The sequence below is a fragment of the Narcine bancroftii genome, chromosome 3 (genome assembly GCF_036971445.1).
Source record: "Narcine bancroftii isolate sNarBan1 chromosome 3, sNarBan1.hap1, whole genome shotgun sequence".
Lineage (NCBI taxonomy): Eukaryota > Metazoa > Chordata > Chondrichthyes > Torpediniformes > Narcinidae > Narcine > Narcine bancroftii.
In genome coordinates this window covers 81,284,665-81,300,361 of record NC_091471.1, presented here as the reverse complement: position 1 = coordinate 81,300,361, position 15,697 = coordinate 81,284,665, and the positions used below count along the sequence as shown (strand labels likewise).

Here is a 15,697-nt window from a genome sequence, read left to right as displayed (position 1 = left end):
CCGGGAGTATAAAACCAGCCTGGCAGCCTGCAATAAATCAGTTTTTGCTCACTGAACTCAACCTGTCTGGTTGTGCGATCCTTCAGTTAGCAGTGTAGCCACCTCTACAGTAATATCTTTCCCTCCTCCAATGACCGGCTGAATCCCTCCAGAATTTCTGTGCGTTTTCAGGACAATCACAGCGTCTGCAGACTTCCGGGTTTCGCAGCTTTCAGTGCTGACCTTCTGATTCCTCGTGAGCACAGCCTATTTTCGTTTTGCTCAACCAGCTCTCTCCGCATTCACCTGGAGAGTATCGCGCAGCCAGCATCGTTGGCTCCTTCCCACGCACACGCACGACGTCATGCCGGCGCTGCTGCCAGAAAGGGACGCAGCGTGAAAACGCACGTGATCCCGAGCCCGTTTGTGCGCGATCGGACGGAGTTGGGCCGGGTAGGCGGACTGACGCCGTCGGAGGTAGGGCGAACCGCGGAAGGCGCTGCTTCCCGGGCAATGAAGCCTTCACGCCATTGGGGGGGGGGATTCAGTCAGTGGAAGGGTGCGAGCTGAGGGAGCCGGGTCTGCGCACGCAGCCTAGGCGTTCGGGACGCAGGGTGGCGGGGAGAGGAATTAGTTGTCCCAGGGCGAACCCTGCTCGGGGAACGGGGGTCTTGTCATGGGTTGGTGACGTTGACCTCACCGCTGAGATTACGCTTGACGCTTTGTCTTCAAACTACATTAGTGGTGGAAGGTGATTATTTTTTTTCAAGTTTAATCAAACCCTTAAAGGACTGAGGTGAGAGTAAGTCAACCTAGAAGTTTGAGTATCGTTTATTGTCCTCTAGAAAGCACCGCTTTCAGACGAGAGAAGAGGCCAGATTGTCACTTCCTCATCCAGTGTTTAAAGAAACAGAATTTCGGTACAATGCACCTGTTGGAATCTCCAAAGGACAACATTTTGTCATGAAAATCAAACGTTTCGTTATTGATACAAGAACCCCAAAATCTGGAAATGCTCAGTAACTTGGGCAGCACCATTATTATCTACTGTTTGGGTCAGTTAGAAATCAAAACACTTTAGAGTTATAGAGTTAGAGGGGTAGAAAATATAAAGGGTGTGTCTGATGGGTGGAGAGAAAAAGATATTTGGTGCCCTTGTTGGTTGTCAGAAAGTGTGAATCGAAAATAACATTCAATATACTTTGGTCAGACAGTGCCTGCAAAAATGGAAAACCAATAGCTCTTTTTCAGAATTCAAAAAGTAAGAAAACTGGCAAGTTGTGGAGAGTGAGTGAGGTGATTAGAAAGAACAGAAATTTTACTTCATGGTATTGAGATAACATTTTGCTGATTGGGTAACTATGTTGCAGAATGCCCCTGGTGAAATATAAAAACTGCAGATGGTGGAATTTGAGTGAAAAATGAGCCATTGGAGGAACTCTGGGTTAGATTGTATTCGTGAGTAGAAATCAGTTTTGATAAAGGAATGTTGAATGACCATTTCTTTCCCCTGGGTGCTGCCTTGACTTGTTCATTCAAAAGCTCGCTGCAGAATAACTCTGTCATTCAATGGTCCCCTGCATTTCCAGTTGCCTGTCAATTTAATTCTTCATCCTGCTTCTGCATTGATCTTTAACACTTTCACAATGGTTTAATGCAAGCTTGAGAAATAGCTCTTGGATGTTAATATTGAAATGAAGAGATTGAGGTAACCAGCCTAGCTTGCTTGTTAGTACTAATGCATGGCTATGAACCTGCAACAAGTTCTCTACAAATGCTGATGGGCGTGTGCAACTTTTTCTTTTGTTTCAGGTTTCCAATAATGTGAGATAATAATGAATTATCTCACAATTCCAAAATGCTGTTTTGCTATATATTTCAGAATCATTAAAAATATTGTGTCACCCAGGCACCCTTGGTATCCACCCTATCACCCTTAGTTCTGTTCACCCTTTGATCTGTTCATTCACCTACTCCTTTTTTTGAATATTTTATTTAAATCAACATATATAAGAAAATAATAACAAACAATAATAAATCACAAATATTACAGTGTTAACAGATATATGCTGAGAATATATAAAAGAAAACCTAAAAACTAAAGACCTGTGAAGTTTTCCCTGAATGAATAATAACTTTATGATATTTTTGGGATCCTTGAGTGTCATCTGATACAATCAAAATCAATATGCAGTTGTTATGTATTTTATAATGGATTAGATTAAGGTGGGGAGAGTTTTAGGGGTTTTTTTTAAGTTTACCCCCTCCTTTTTATAACTTAAATCACACTTATTTTCTGACTGCAAATCTGATCAAGGGTCATTAGCATGAAACATTACCTTTTTGCTCTACCTGGAGATATTGCTGAGTAATTATGGTATATTCTATTTTTTCTATTTGGATTCACACAAATGTAATTGTACAAGTTTCAATAACTTTTAGTGTCTGCCAGGGGAAAAAAAATTGGACCAATTAGACATCACAGGCAAAATTCTGCCCACAAGGAATGCTGCTGTAGGAGGGCAGCAACAATCATCAAAGACCCTCACCACCCAGCACATGCTCTGTTCCCATTGCTGCCATCAGGAAAGAGGTATAGGTGGCACAAGACTCACACCATCAGGTTCAAGAATAGCTTCTACCCCTCTACCATCAGATTCCTCAACAACAAACTCATTTAAGGACTCTTACTTGTGCACTTTACTGATTTTCTTTTGTTCTCTCTGTTTTGCACAGGTGGTTTGTTTTCATGTTATCTGCTTATTGTTCTTTTATTTGTTTACTGTGCAGTTTTTTTCGCACTACCAATTAGTGGTAATTCTGTTGTGACTGCAGGAAAAAAAAGGAATCTCAAGGTTGTATGTGATGTCATGGTATCAACTGTATCACTCTTGTTCCCTTTGTTCCCTTCAACCCCAGAAGTGGTGGTATAATTTCAATCTGTTCTAGTTGGTTTCCACATAAGCCCAGTAAACATGATTAAAATTTAGAAGCTTTCTGTGATTTCAGGATGAAAAAGATTGATTGTCCTCAGAAACTGAATAGATAGAGATTGAATTTATCAAATCACTGTTTTAGATGTGGAACTCTTTCTTTCATTCTACGTGGTCTTGTTTGAAGGTTAATTCATTTTGGGTCTCTGTTAGTAAATTTTTGGAGTGATTTTTTTTTCCCATTAAATCCTGAATTATTGTTGTTAGATTTTCAACTAAAATTTGTTAAGTTAGCTTTTGTAATAACAAGGAAATGTATTGCTGTAACATGGAAATTTGATGTTTCATTAACATTAGATAGATGGCATGCTGAGATTCAAAGTTGTATTCCTTTAGAAAAAAATCACTTGCAATTTGACGGGTAAATATTCTTTATTCCTGCAAATTTAGAGCCCATACACTAGAATTATGAGGCTAAAATTATAATGACTTACATTTTTAATTTGAATTCTCCTCTCCAGTGATGTTTTCTCAGAATGAATAATAATTTTATGTTATTTTGGTTCCTTGAATGTCTGAATAAATCTGAATATTATTTTGCAGTTATGACATTATTTATTTTAGTTATGGGACTAGATTAGGTTTCGGGGGGGTAGGGTCTGGATGGGTTTTTAGTTATTAGTTTTAGCTTTAGTTTTTTAGTTTTTTTAATATATTTTCAGCATATATTTGTTAACATTATATTATAGTTACTTATTGTTAGTATTATGTTGATTAAATAAAATAATCAAAAAAAAAAGGAAAAGCTTGAATATTAATTTTGTATCTTTATAATTAATTTGTTCGGAACAATGAAAAATTGTTTATTTGTAAATGACATTTTAGTGAAAAGGAGATGGTGTTTTCGGTTGTGTTTTTCAAACTCTAAATTATCTGCATTTTTATTCTGGAATTTCTGTCTTTGATGAACACATTTCAGATTTTATTGCATATGACAGCAGTTAGTGACATTTAAAATATTTTTGATTTATGGGGGTCAAGAGATATGAGGTTTATTCGAGAAAGTGACAAGAAGATAAAATGTTAACCATGACCTGAATGAGTGGTGGAACAAGCATGAGATGCCAAATGTCATTCTGCTTCATGTTTCTTGGCGTGTATAAATGGTGTTTTAAAACCCTTGGTTAACAAGGAGGAAAATAGACCAGGTGTCTGTCTTGCTTGTATTAAGCAACATTTTTGAATCATACATTTGTTACATTAGCATGGAGCTAAGCTCAATTAATTTCCACTTTGAGAGTATAGAAGGTGAGAGAGCCAGATCTTGATGCCTTTGTCCCCTTTTGGTTTGGCCTCCTCATGCGTGGCTTGGATGATTGATGCCATGAGACAGTCCTGCTCCTGAAAGCTTTGGCATCTGGCAAACTGCAATCCCAGCTTTGCTGAGTATCTGTTTAATTAATTAAAGTATCGGTACATCTACTTATATTTTTTGAAAAAAAACATGAGCATTTTTTTTTAAATTAATGCTGACTAAAGATGGTCTTATCAGAAGGAGCAAGGAAATTCCTTTTTGTCTTATACCTTGCAGTCTTCATTGAAATAGGGTCTCATAATGGATCACAAAGAAATTTCAGTAAAAATACAATAAGGAAATGGTGAAAAGTGAAGGAAACAGCAACTTAAAAGTTGTTTGATTCACTGCGAAGGGGGGGGATAATTAAAAAGTGGATTCAAGGGCTTTTTGATTTCCCATAATGATAAAAGGGAAATTGCAAAAGCTAGAGTCTTCTGGATGACCGGGTACTTCAAGAGTAAGAAGAGAAGGGAAAAAGGGAAAGCTTGTTTTACATAATTTAGAGCAAAATAATTTAGAAATTGCAAGGGTAGTTACAAAAACAAAGTGACTTTTAAAATACTGAGAAGGAATATCAAAGAAAATTAATATGGTAGGTATTTTCTAAATTCATAAGAGGATGCCCAAGGGAAGATGGAGCTTATATTAGGGAACCTGAAATAGAGGATGTGATTGCACTGGAGGGCTCAGGAGAGATGTACAGGATGTTGTCATTACTGGAACATGTTATGAGCCAAGAGTAAATAGATTAGGTTTACTTTTGAAGGAATAGTTCAGATGGAGGGGAGCCTTAACTTGGAGTCTGGATGTTTTCCCAGGTTTTCAGCAAATCCTGTGTTTATGTTACACCTTTAATATAGCAAACATCACATTTTTTTGTATTTTTCCCAGGTTCAAATTTAATTTTTAATGTTTGTCTTTTTTATCAGTGTTGCTTTCAGATGGAGCACGTTGTTAATTGGGTTTAAAAGAAACATGAGGCATGGAAAGTAAATAATTGATAAAGGATTAGTGAAAATTCAAAAGAAAAAAAATCCATTCAGTTGTAGATGAGATCTTGAAATTGATGCCTTGAAATAGTAGTAGAGGCAGAAACTCATCACTTTTGCAGAATTTTTTGATGTGTATTTGAAGAACTATGATCTGCATGAGTTTGGATCTGATCCAACATCAAATAAGCTGAAGCAGGCACTTCAGGCCACCATCTCTGTTCTGACTATCAAATACCATCCATGCGAATTCCATTTGACATTACCTGCTCCACAGCTTTTTATGCATTGGCATTCAAATGTTGAAAATAAGCAGATGCAAAGGGAACTGGAAGATAACCTGAGGGTAAATTTGCACGTTGACGTGGAGGATGAAGAAGGCAAATGCAATGCTGGCATTTATTTCGAGGGATGTGATGTTGAGGCTTTAGAAGGCACTGGTGAGACTACGTGGAGTATTGTGAGCAATTTTGGGCTCCTCATTGAAGAAAGGATGTGCTGACAATGGAGTAGAGGTTCGCAAGGGTAATTCCAGGAATGAAAGGGTTATCATGTGAGGAGTATTTGACCGTTCTTGGTTTGTTGAAATTTAGGAGAATGAGGTGGATCTCATTGAAACATTTGAAATGTTGAAAGGTGTCAACAGGGTAGATGTAGAAAGATTGCTTCCCATGATGGGATAGTCCAGGACAACTTCAGGATTGAAAGGTGTCTGCTTGAAACGAATACGGTGGAATTTCTTTAGCCAGAGGTTGGTAAATCTGTGGAATTTGTTGCTACAGGTTGTTGTGGAAGCCAAGTCATTGATTGTATTTAAGGCAGATATTGATAGGTTCTTGATTAGCCAAGGCATCAAAGGTTATGAGGAGGCCAGGCAGTGGGGCTGAGTGATAAAATGGTTCAGCTCATGACTAAATGAGTGAATAGCCTCTTTCTGATATGTCTTTTGGTCTTCATATGCCAATTTGTTTCACCAAATCCACAGGGCAGTACATTCCAGATGGTAATCACCCACCAGACAAAAATGTTTTTTCACAGATCTATATAATCTGCTTTTGCCTCAGGTTAAATCTGGTTTTAGATGCTTTTGTCATGGGGAAGAAGAGTCTCATATCTCCCCTAACCTCCCCCCATCACAGCTGCAACATTAATTCCTCCTGAATCTCCTCTGCACAGTCAATTATGTCCTTTCTATTGTTTGACTTGAACTGTACCCAATACCTAATAGGACAAATGGGCATTTTCTACACTTAAGTTTTGCATGATTCTATAGTAATGGCTGCATATTGTATCTGCTTTTCACAACTTTTTTAAAAGAGTAGAAAGGATGAACTGCTAATTGGAGATACAATTTCCTGGAATAATTTTGCATATAATTTAGTCTCTTTGTCAAAATTCTTAAATTTTTTACCCAGGCAAGGATTACCAAGCTGCATCTTAGTAAATATAATTTTATTTTAAGTTTGAAAAGAACAAAATGAAGTTGCCTGGAGTTGGATGAAATGCATTTATCTTACCATATACTGCATGGACCAAGTTGAAGTACTGATTTTGTATTCTCTTTTGGGATCTAGCAGATGCCTTAGGCCTAAAGGTGTTGCCCTCTAATGAGTGGATCTTTATTGAGATTTAATTTTTGGAACATGCGATACTATTTGGATATTTTTAAAGTGATTTTTTTGGTAAATTGCACTTTTATTTTAAAAAAGTGTATTGGATGGTAGTACCGTTGATCTAGGTTTCTGGTCGCTCACATTTCAAGATCATGAATGGCAGGAAGTCTAGCCTGCATTTGAAGTTCATTTATTATTCTCCCACCCGACAAATTCTTGTCTTTTTTTTTCCTCAAATGAAAACTAAAAAATAATTATATCGCTTGTGACCCACAAATAAATCAGAACTTTAAACATAAATCCTTCTACATTAAAACTCCTATAATCTGCTGTCTGACTATTTGGAAATCCTAAAGGTTTGTCATCTGGAATTCTGGCTGTTAGTTCCCACTCTCCCTTTGATTAACTTGGGCCCCAGTTCCCACACTCCAAAGTTGTTGATTTATGGGAAATAAACTATTTAAAATGCAGCATCTTCCAACTTCCACTCCTAGGAGGAAACGGGTGTAAAGATCTGTAGGAACCAGTATTAAACACAAAACCAATAGAATGCTGGCGTCCCCAACTCTGGTGTTACAATTTAAACATTTTAGTTAAAAATGTCACCTGCAATAGAACATCTCATCTGGCACCACCAGGATCTAAATTGTGTTGAGGGTTCTTGCTGAAGCTAACATTCCTTTGAAATACCTGAACCTATTTCCTGACTTTTAAAAGCACATTAAGTGCTATATTTTTACTTTTGATCTTAATGTACCTTTTTATTGTTCTCCAGTGTTTAATTACATTAATTACATTGTTGCTTAGTTCCAAATTCCAGATCAACTGGGGAAGTCAGGCTGATCTTCCTGTCAGCTCAAATAGCAGAAATCTTTCCTGAGGCAATTTTATTAGCTTGTCAAAAGTGAAAAGACTTGATTTTACAAGTTTTGCACAGCATAAAAATGAATTTAAGCTTCTGCAGCAATAACTTGCATTAGGTCCAAACATGCAAATTACATGAAGAAATCATTGATCCAACCAACTTTTCGACATACAGTAGAAGACCAAAGATCTAAATGCTAGAAATCTGGGCCACCTGAGAATCCAGACTTTGCAAAATCTCAAACTTTTAAAATTTTGGAGGCTTTTATGTGCATGCATGTATAAGCGGCATAAATGCACAGTAGCATTTTTATTTTTCTTTCAACTGCTCCTTTTGATAATTGAAGCATGCAGTATTTGCTGATGAATAAACTATCAAAATTTGCGTGTCCTCTTCTTTATTCCTCTTTAAATTTGAATTTTAGAAGTACTGCCCGAGAATCTGGAAAATCCAAAAATCTGGACCAACCCAATCCCTGAGCATTCTGGACTGTTGGACTTCTACTGTAATTGAAATACCTTGCACAATATAAACAATATAATTTGTTAGGCAAAACCTCAAGGGAACTACAGTTGTGAGAAAATTCCTCGGTGATAGAAATGAGTGGAGAAGAATATGTCGATCTTGATTGCATTACGGGATGCTCATGGGTCGTCCAAGATTGCAATTGTCGTAGGAAAAAGTAGATCTCGCACTCAGTTGAAGGAATATAACAAATTAACATTAATTGCATGTTCCATGGGGTCCTCACACTAGGAAGAAGAGCTGACAAATGTCCTTTCCTCTCTTCCTTATCATAGCTTGTAAGCATGCCCCATCTTTTTCATTTCTTCTACGTATAATGTGGGAGATGTGTGCAATTGCCTATTTTGGCAAGAAAAATAAGAGGTATTATCTAAAAAAAAATGGGAGAAGCAGGGCTCTGGGATGCAGAGTTGAAGTGATAATGCAATAAGTCATGACTTTAGTAAATGCTGGAGAGGCTTGAATGGCCTCCCTTTGCAATTGGTATACTTGTATTTGACACTTTAAGCTGAACAAAATGGTCTGCAACACAAAATTAAATTATTAAGTTCTCTCAAAGTAAAGTGACATCTTTGAATTGTTTGCTATATCAATCAAACAATTTGTAAAAGCAAAACACAAGTTTTAACCTTTACACAGCTTTGTATTGTGTGGTGTTACATCACAGACCAGCAGGAATTGAAATTCACCAAGTCAGTGTTATTTTTAAAACAATATTTATTAATAACTATTAATAATATAACATACGCAGTATGTGTATAATCCCCAAACAATTATAGCTAAGGCACAATTCTGGAATGTCAACTCAAAAGTTCAGTTTTGGAAATCCTCTGTTGAAACTCAGATTTTTAAACGGTTGTACAGAAGTAATCACAAAGGAAGAGAGAGACTATGTAATCAGATTATTGAAAACTCACAAATCCTTGTTGAGATGCTTCCAGAAAAATGTCCTTTCATACGAATGATTATCATAACATAACATAACAATTACAGCACGGAAACAGGCCATTAGGCCCTTCTGATCTGCACCGAACCAAACACCCCTTTCTAGTCCCACCTCCCTGCACAATGCCCATAACCCTCCATCTTCTTCTCATCCATATACCTGTCCAACCTTTTCTTAAATAATACAATTGACTCCGCCGCCACTATTTCTCCCGGAAGATCATTCCACACGGCTACCACTCTCTGAGTAAAGAAGTTCCCCCTCATGTTACCTCTAAACCTCTGCCCCTTAATTCTTAACTCATGTCCTCTTGTTTTAATCTTTCCTCCTCTTAATGGAAATAGTCTATCCACATCCACTCTGTCTATCCCTTTCATAATCTTAAATACTTCTATCAAATCCCCTCTCAACCTGTAATACTTTGAATAAATAATTCCATTCTACCCTGTCAAAGGCTTTTTCTGCATCTAAAGCTACAGCCACTGTTGACTTCTTATTTCTTTGAATTGCATGAATTAGATTAATAAATATACAGACATTATCCGCTGTTCGTCTTTTCTTAATAAATCCAATTTGATCTTGTTTTACTATTTTTGTTACACAGTCGGCCAATTTGTTTGCTAATAATTTTGCTATTCTCTTATAATCTGAGTTAAGTAGAGATATTGGTCTATATGATGCTGGTGTTAGTGGATCCTTCCCCGTCTTTGGTATTACTGTAATTATTGCTGTCTTACATGAATCTGACATGTTTTGTGTTTCTTCATTCTGGTTCATTACTTTCAGGAGAGGAGGAATTAATAACTCTTTAAATGTTTTTTTAATATATCCTATATACTTCCTCTATTTCAAATGGTTTTATCAGTTTGTTTTGCTCCTCTTCTTGCAATTTCGGCAGTTCAATTTTAACTAAAAACTCTTCTATCTTTCCCCTTGTATAATTGTTTGGTATAATTGTTCATAAAATTCCTTAAAAGTTCTCATTAATCTCCATTGGATTATATGTAATTTGTTTGTCCTTTTTCCTTGATGCCAATACAGTTCTTTTAGCTTGTTCTGTTTTAAGTTGCCAGTCTTAATATTTTGTGTGTTTTTTTTTCTCCTAGTTCATAATACTTTTGCTTTATTTTCATTATGTTCTTCTCCACCTTATATGTTTCATATTTTATTTTTTTGTCCGCCAATTCTCTTTTTGTTATATCACCCATTGTTGCTAGTTTCTTTTCTGTACTTACTATCTCCTTTTCCAACTTCTATTTCCCGATTGTAGTCCTTTTTCATCTTAATTACATAACTTATTTTCTGCCCTCTAATGAAAGCTTTCATTGCATCCCATTAATATAAATTTGTCTTTCACTGATTCTGTATTTATTTCAAAGTACGTTTTAATATGATGTTCAATAAACTCTCTAAATTCCTTCCTTTTAAGTAGCATAGAGTTTAACCTCCATCTATATGTTCTTGGTTGGATGTCCTCCAGTTCTATTGCTAATAACAGGGGTGAATGCTCAGATGGCAATCTAGCTTTACTTTCAGTTTTCCTAACTCTCCCTTGAATATGGGCCGACAACAAAAACATATCAATCCTTGAGTATGTTTTATGCCTACTCTAATAATATGAGTATTCCTTCTCCCTTGGGTGCTGCCTCCTCTATATATCCACAAGTTTATTTCCTGCATTGATTTAACCATAAATTTGGCCACTTTATTCTTTTTGCTAGTCTTTTGTCCAGTTTTATCCAACATTGGATCCAAATTAAGGTTAAAATCGCCCCCGTCAATATATTCCCTTGCGTATCTACAATCTTCAAAAAAATATCTTGCATAAACTTTTGATCCTCTTCATTAGGTGCATATATATTGATCAAATTCCAAAATTCTAAATATATCTGACACTTTGTCATTACATACCTCCCTGCTGGATCTATTATTTCCTCCTCTATTTTGATTGGTACAATTTTATTAATTAATATAGCTACACCTCTAGCTTTTGAATTATATGATGCTGCCACTATGTGCCCTTCCCAGTCTCTCTTTAATTTATTATGTTCCACTTCAGTTGTGTTTCCTGCACAAATGCTATGTTTATTTTTTTTCTTTATTCAGTAAATTTAATAGCCACTTTTGTTTTATTTGGTTATGTATTCCATTAATATTTTATAGTCATAATTCAACCTGGCCATCTCATATCCTGTTTACACCACATTTCCGCTTCCCTCCCCCTTTCCCCCATTTTCATCTCTCAGTTTCCCCCTTTTAAACTCAATGTCTGACAACACATTTAAAACATACTTCAACAACTCCCACATCCAAATGTCCTCCACCACCTCTCTTAGTTCTCCCTTATCCCTTCCCGGGCAACCATAACTCCCCTCTCCATTTGGATTGCGAACCCGCTCGCAAGTGTCAACTGATTTCGCAGTGATGGTTATTCTCTCCCACCCACCCCACCCCCCCGAAAAGACTTTTTTTAACACATATAACGAAGTTCACCCTCTTTTTTTCCCCTTACTTCCTTCTTCCCTATTTTCATCTACATTATTTTTACATCTTTATATATATTTTATCACCATTCTTCATTCTTGTTACATCACTTCATCTCTCCTTCTGCCCTGCAGGCATTCTGCAAATTCTCATGCTTCCTCCGGATCCGAAAACAGTCTGTTTTGCTCCCCAGGGATATATATTTTAGGCACAGTTGGATGTCTTGACATAAATTTATAACCTTTTTTTATGGGATCGGTTTTGCTGCATTAAACTCCTTCCTCTTCTTTAAGAGTAAAAAACTTATGTCTGGGTAAAAAAATATTTTTTGACCCTTGTATTCCAATGTTTTTTTGTCTTCTCTAATTTTATTCCTTGCCCGCTCCAGTATATTTTCTCTTGTCGTATATCTCAAAAATTTTACTAAAACGGATCTTGTTTTTTGATGTGTCTGTGGTTTAGGAGCTAGTATTTTGTCTGCCCTTTCTATTTCCATTCCTTCCTGTATTTCTGTCATTCCCAGGACCTTTGGGATCCATTCTTTTATAAATTCCTTCATATCTGTGCCTTCTTCATCTTCCTTAAGGCCCACTATTTTTATGTTGTTTCGCCTACTATAGTTTTCCATTATATCCATCTTCTGAGCTTAAAACTCTTGTGACTCTTTAACTTTTTTAATCACTTTTTTCCAATTTTCTTCTTAAAGTCATTCACTTCCATTTCTACAGCCGTTTCTCGTTCTTCCACATTTTCTAATCATTTCACTATTTCTGTCTATTCCACTCACTTTTTCTTCTGTACTTTTCATTTTTCTTTTCATTTCACTAAATTCTAATGTCAACCATTCTTTTAATGCTCTCATTTGTTCTTGAAAATTTTTAAAATCTATATTCTGTCCATCTATTTTACCTTCTATTCCTCTGTGCAGATCTTGGTCTTTTTCCTCTTCTTCTGTGTCTCCACCTGTGTTTGTGTCTTCTTCTCTTCCTTGTATCTGTGTCTCTTCTGACTTTCCTGATGAGTTGCTTGCCTCACTTTGCTGGGCTTCTTCTTGCTTGGCTTCTTGCTGTTGGTCCTCTTCTTCTGGGCTCCTCATCTGTTGGGCCTCCTGCTGCTGCTCTTCTTTCCTTTCACTCCCTTTCCTGTCGCTTTCCTCTTCTTGCAGCTGAGAGCCTTGGTGTCAGGCAACCCTCAGCTGGTCGCATTGTGTTTGCCCACTCCTCAGCTGGGCCCCCCTCCCGTTGGTGTTCTACTTTTCCTTAGTGAGCACACTGCGCATGCGCGAGGAGTCGTGCATCCACAGTTGCGCACTTTTGTTTGGCTCAAGAGCCATTTTTGCAGTCCAGCGGTCAGGGGTCACGACTCTGCGGGGTCATCACCAATCTTGGAGAACAGACTCTCTTCTCCACGATGACTCCCTGTTTCTTCATGCAATTAAGGCCTTCTCTTTTCTCTTCCGGCGTCTTTTCTTCTTTTTTTTCTGTTTTTACTTTTTCCTTCTTGGGTGCCATTTTCTTTCTTTTCTCTACAACTTTATCTTTTATTTGTTATGTTTTGTATTTCTTGAACTTTGTGTTTTCTTCACTTTATTTCTTCTTTTCTGGAGAGGGCTGTTATTCTCCTACCGGCCACTACTCCTTCACGTGACTCAGACAGCACATCTTGATGTCTTTCCAATCATTGAGGTAGGCTTCAATCAGGCCAAGCTGAAGAGGTCTCTGACAAACTACCACCAACATGTCACATGCCACTATTATTCCACCATGAAGAATTCATACCAAAGCATACCACAACTGCCCTTCAGAAAGTCTGATCACCTAGCTGTACTTCTATTCCTGGTGTACAAGCAGAGAATGAAGACTACATGCCACTATTATTCCACCATGAAGAATTCTTTCCAAAGCATACCACAACTGCCCTTCAGCAAGTCTGATCACCTAGCTGTACTTCTATTCCCGGTGTACAAGCAGAGAATGGAGACTACAGCACCAGTGGTGAAGACGGTAAACATATGGTTGAGGGAGACGCAGGAGTCTCTGCATGACTGCTTTGAATCGGTGGACTGGAACATATTGAAGACCTCATCAATAGACTTGAATGAATATGGAACAGGTGTTACTGACTTCATCAAGACTTGTGTGGATGAGTGTGTGCCCACATGCCAATACCAGTGTTCACTAACCAGATGCCCTGATGAATCAGAGAATTTGCAACCTGCTGAGGGGGAGAACAAAAACATTTAACGCCAAGGATCGGGATTTTTACAAGAAGTCCAGGCACAACCTACAGAAGGCCATTTCTGAAGCAAAATGGCAATTCTGGGGGAAGCTAGAGACAGAGATAGATACACTCCAGCTATGGTAGGAATTGCAGGCTATTACAGCCTACAAAGCAAGGGCAAACATTACAGACGGCTGTGATGCTTCCCTACCTGATGAGCTGAACACCTTTCTATGCCCATTTTGAGATGAAGAACCAAAACAGTGCCTACTAGACTCCCTGAAAAGGTTGAGGACTCTGTGATAGCTGTCTGAGTGTGATGTCAGAACATCATTCAAGAGGGTGAACCCTTGCAAACTGTCAGGCATTGACTGTGTACCTGGCAGAGTACAGAAAATCTGTGCCAACCAACTAGTTGCAGTGTTCACGGACATTTTCAGCCTCACATTGCTGCAGTCAGAGTAATCATCCTGGTACCCAAGAAGAGCAGATGACGAACGCCCAGCAGCACTAACTTCTACTTGATGAAATGCTTTGAGAGGCTGGTCATGGCCAGAAATAACACATACCTGAGCAAAAATCTGGACCCACTGCAATTCATCTATTGTCACAATTGCTTCATTGCAATATTACTGGCTCTCCACTCAGCTCTGGATCACCTCCAAAACAACAATTCATACATATGGCTGCTCTTCGTAGATTACAGCTTGGCCTTCAATACCATTATTCTGTCAGTGCTGGTCAAGAAGCTACAAACTCTAGGCCTCTGTACGCACCTTCTGCAACTGAATCCTTGACTTTCTCATTGGAAGACTACAGTCAGTACAAATTGGAAACAACATCTCTTCCTCAGTGTTTATCAACGCAGGCGCACCCCAAGAATGCATGCTTAGCCCATTGCTCTGCTCGTTTATAAACCCATGATTAGGTGGCCAGACACAATTTCAATGCCATCTACAAGTTTGCTGTTGACACCAGAGTTGTTGGCAGTATCACAAATGGCAATGAGGAAGCATACAGGAGGGAGGTAGATCAGCTCGTTGAATGGTTAATGACAACAGCCTTGCGCTCAATATCAGCAAAACCAAGGAGATGATTGTGGACTTCAGGAGGAAGTTGGGGGAATACGACCCAGTTTTCATCGAGGGCTCAGTGGTGAAGAGGGTCAAGAACTTCACATTTCTGGGTGACAACGTCTTTGAGGATCTGTCCTGTCCTGGTACCTCCATGTTGATGTAAGCACAAAGAAGGCTTGCCAGTAATTATAGTTTGTGAGGTGTTTGAGGAGATTCGGTATGTCACCAAAGACTCTCTTAAACTTCTACAGGTGTTCCATGGAGAGCATTCTGGCTGATTGTATCACTGCCTGGTATAGAGGTGCCAACTCTCAGATCAAGAATGAACTCCATAGGCTGGTTATGTTGACCTGCGACATCACAGACACCAGACTTCACTCCATTGAGAGCAACTACATGAGGCAGTGTCTTAAAAAAGCAACCTCTCTCCTCAAAGAGCCCCACCTCCCAGGCTGTGCCCTCTTCACTCTGCTACCATCGGGAAAAAGTTACAGGAGCCCAAAAGACGAGCACAAGAACAGCTTTTCCCCCACTGACATTAGATTCCTGAATAATCAATGAACCATAGACACTGACTTACTTTTTGTGCACTATAATTTATTTAGCATAATGTTGTAAGTTAGTTATGAATGTTTACACGATGATTCTGCTGCAAACACCAAATTTCATGACTTGTTCACAACAATACGTTCTGATTTTGATAAAATTCC

At 38.1% G+C, this 15,697-nt stretch overlaps 1 protein-coding gene across 8 annotated transcripts in view; it reads left to right on the top strand.

Annotated features, from left to right (window-relative positions):
* The first annotated feature begins 349 nt into the window (after positions 1-349).
* Positions 350-15,697, top strand: part of slc38a9 (solute carrier family 38 member 9) — an 85,234-nt gene continuing 69,886 nt past the window's right edge. For 2 of the 8 annotated variants that reach the window (XM_069924381.1, XM_069924373.1), the window contains exons 1-2: positions 354-456; positions 1,350-1,437. The gene's annotated coding sequence lies outside the window, so the exon portion shown is untranslated. Of the gene's footprint in view, positions 457-482; positions 731-1,349; positions 1,438-3,311; positions 3,334-6,915; positions 6,941-15,697 lie in introns of those variants that run through there. The other 6 variants (XM_069924377.1, XM_069924374.1, XM_069924378.1 and 3 more) reach the window with 6 other exon arrangements.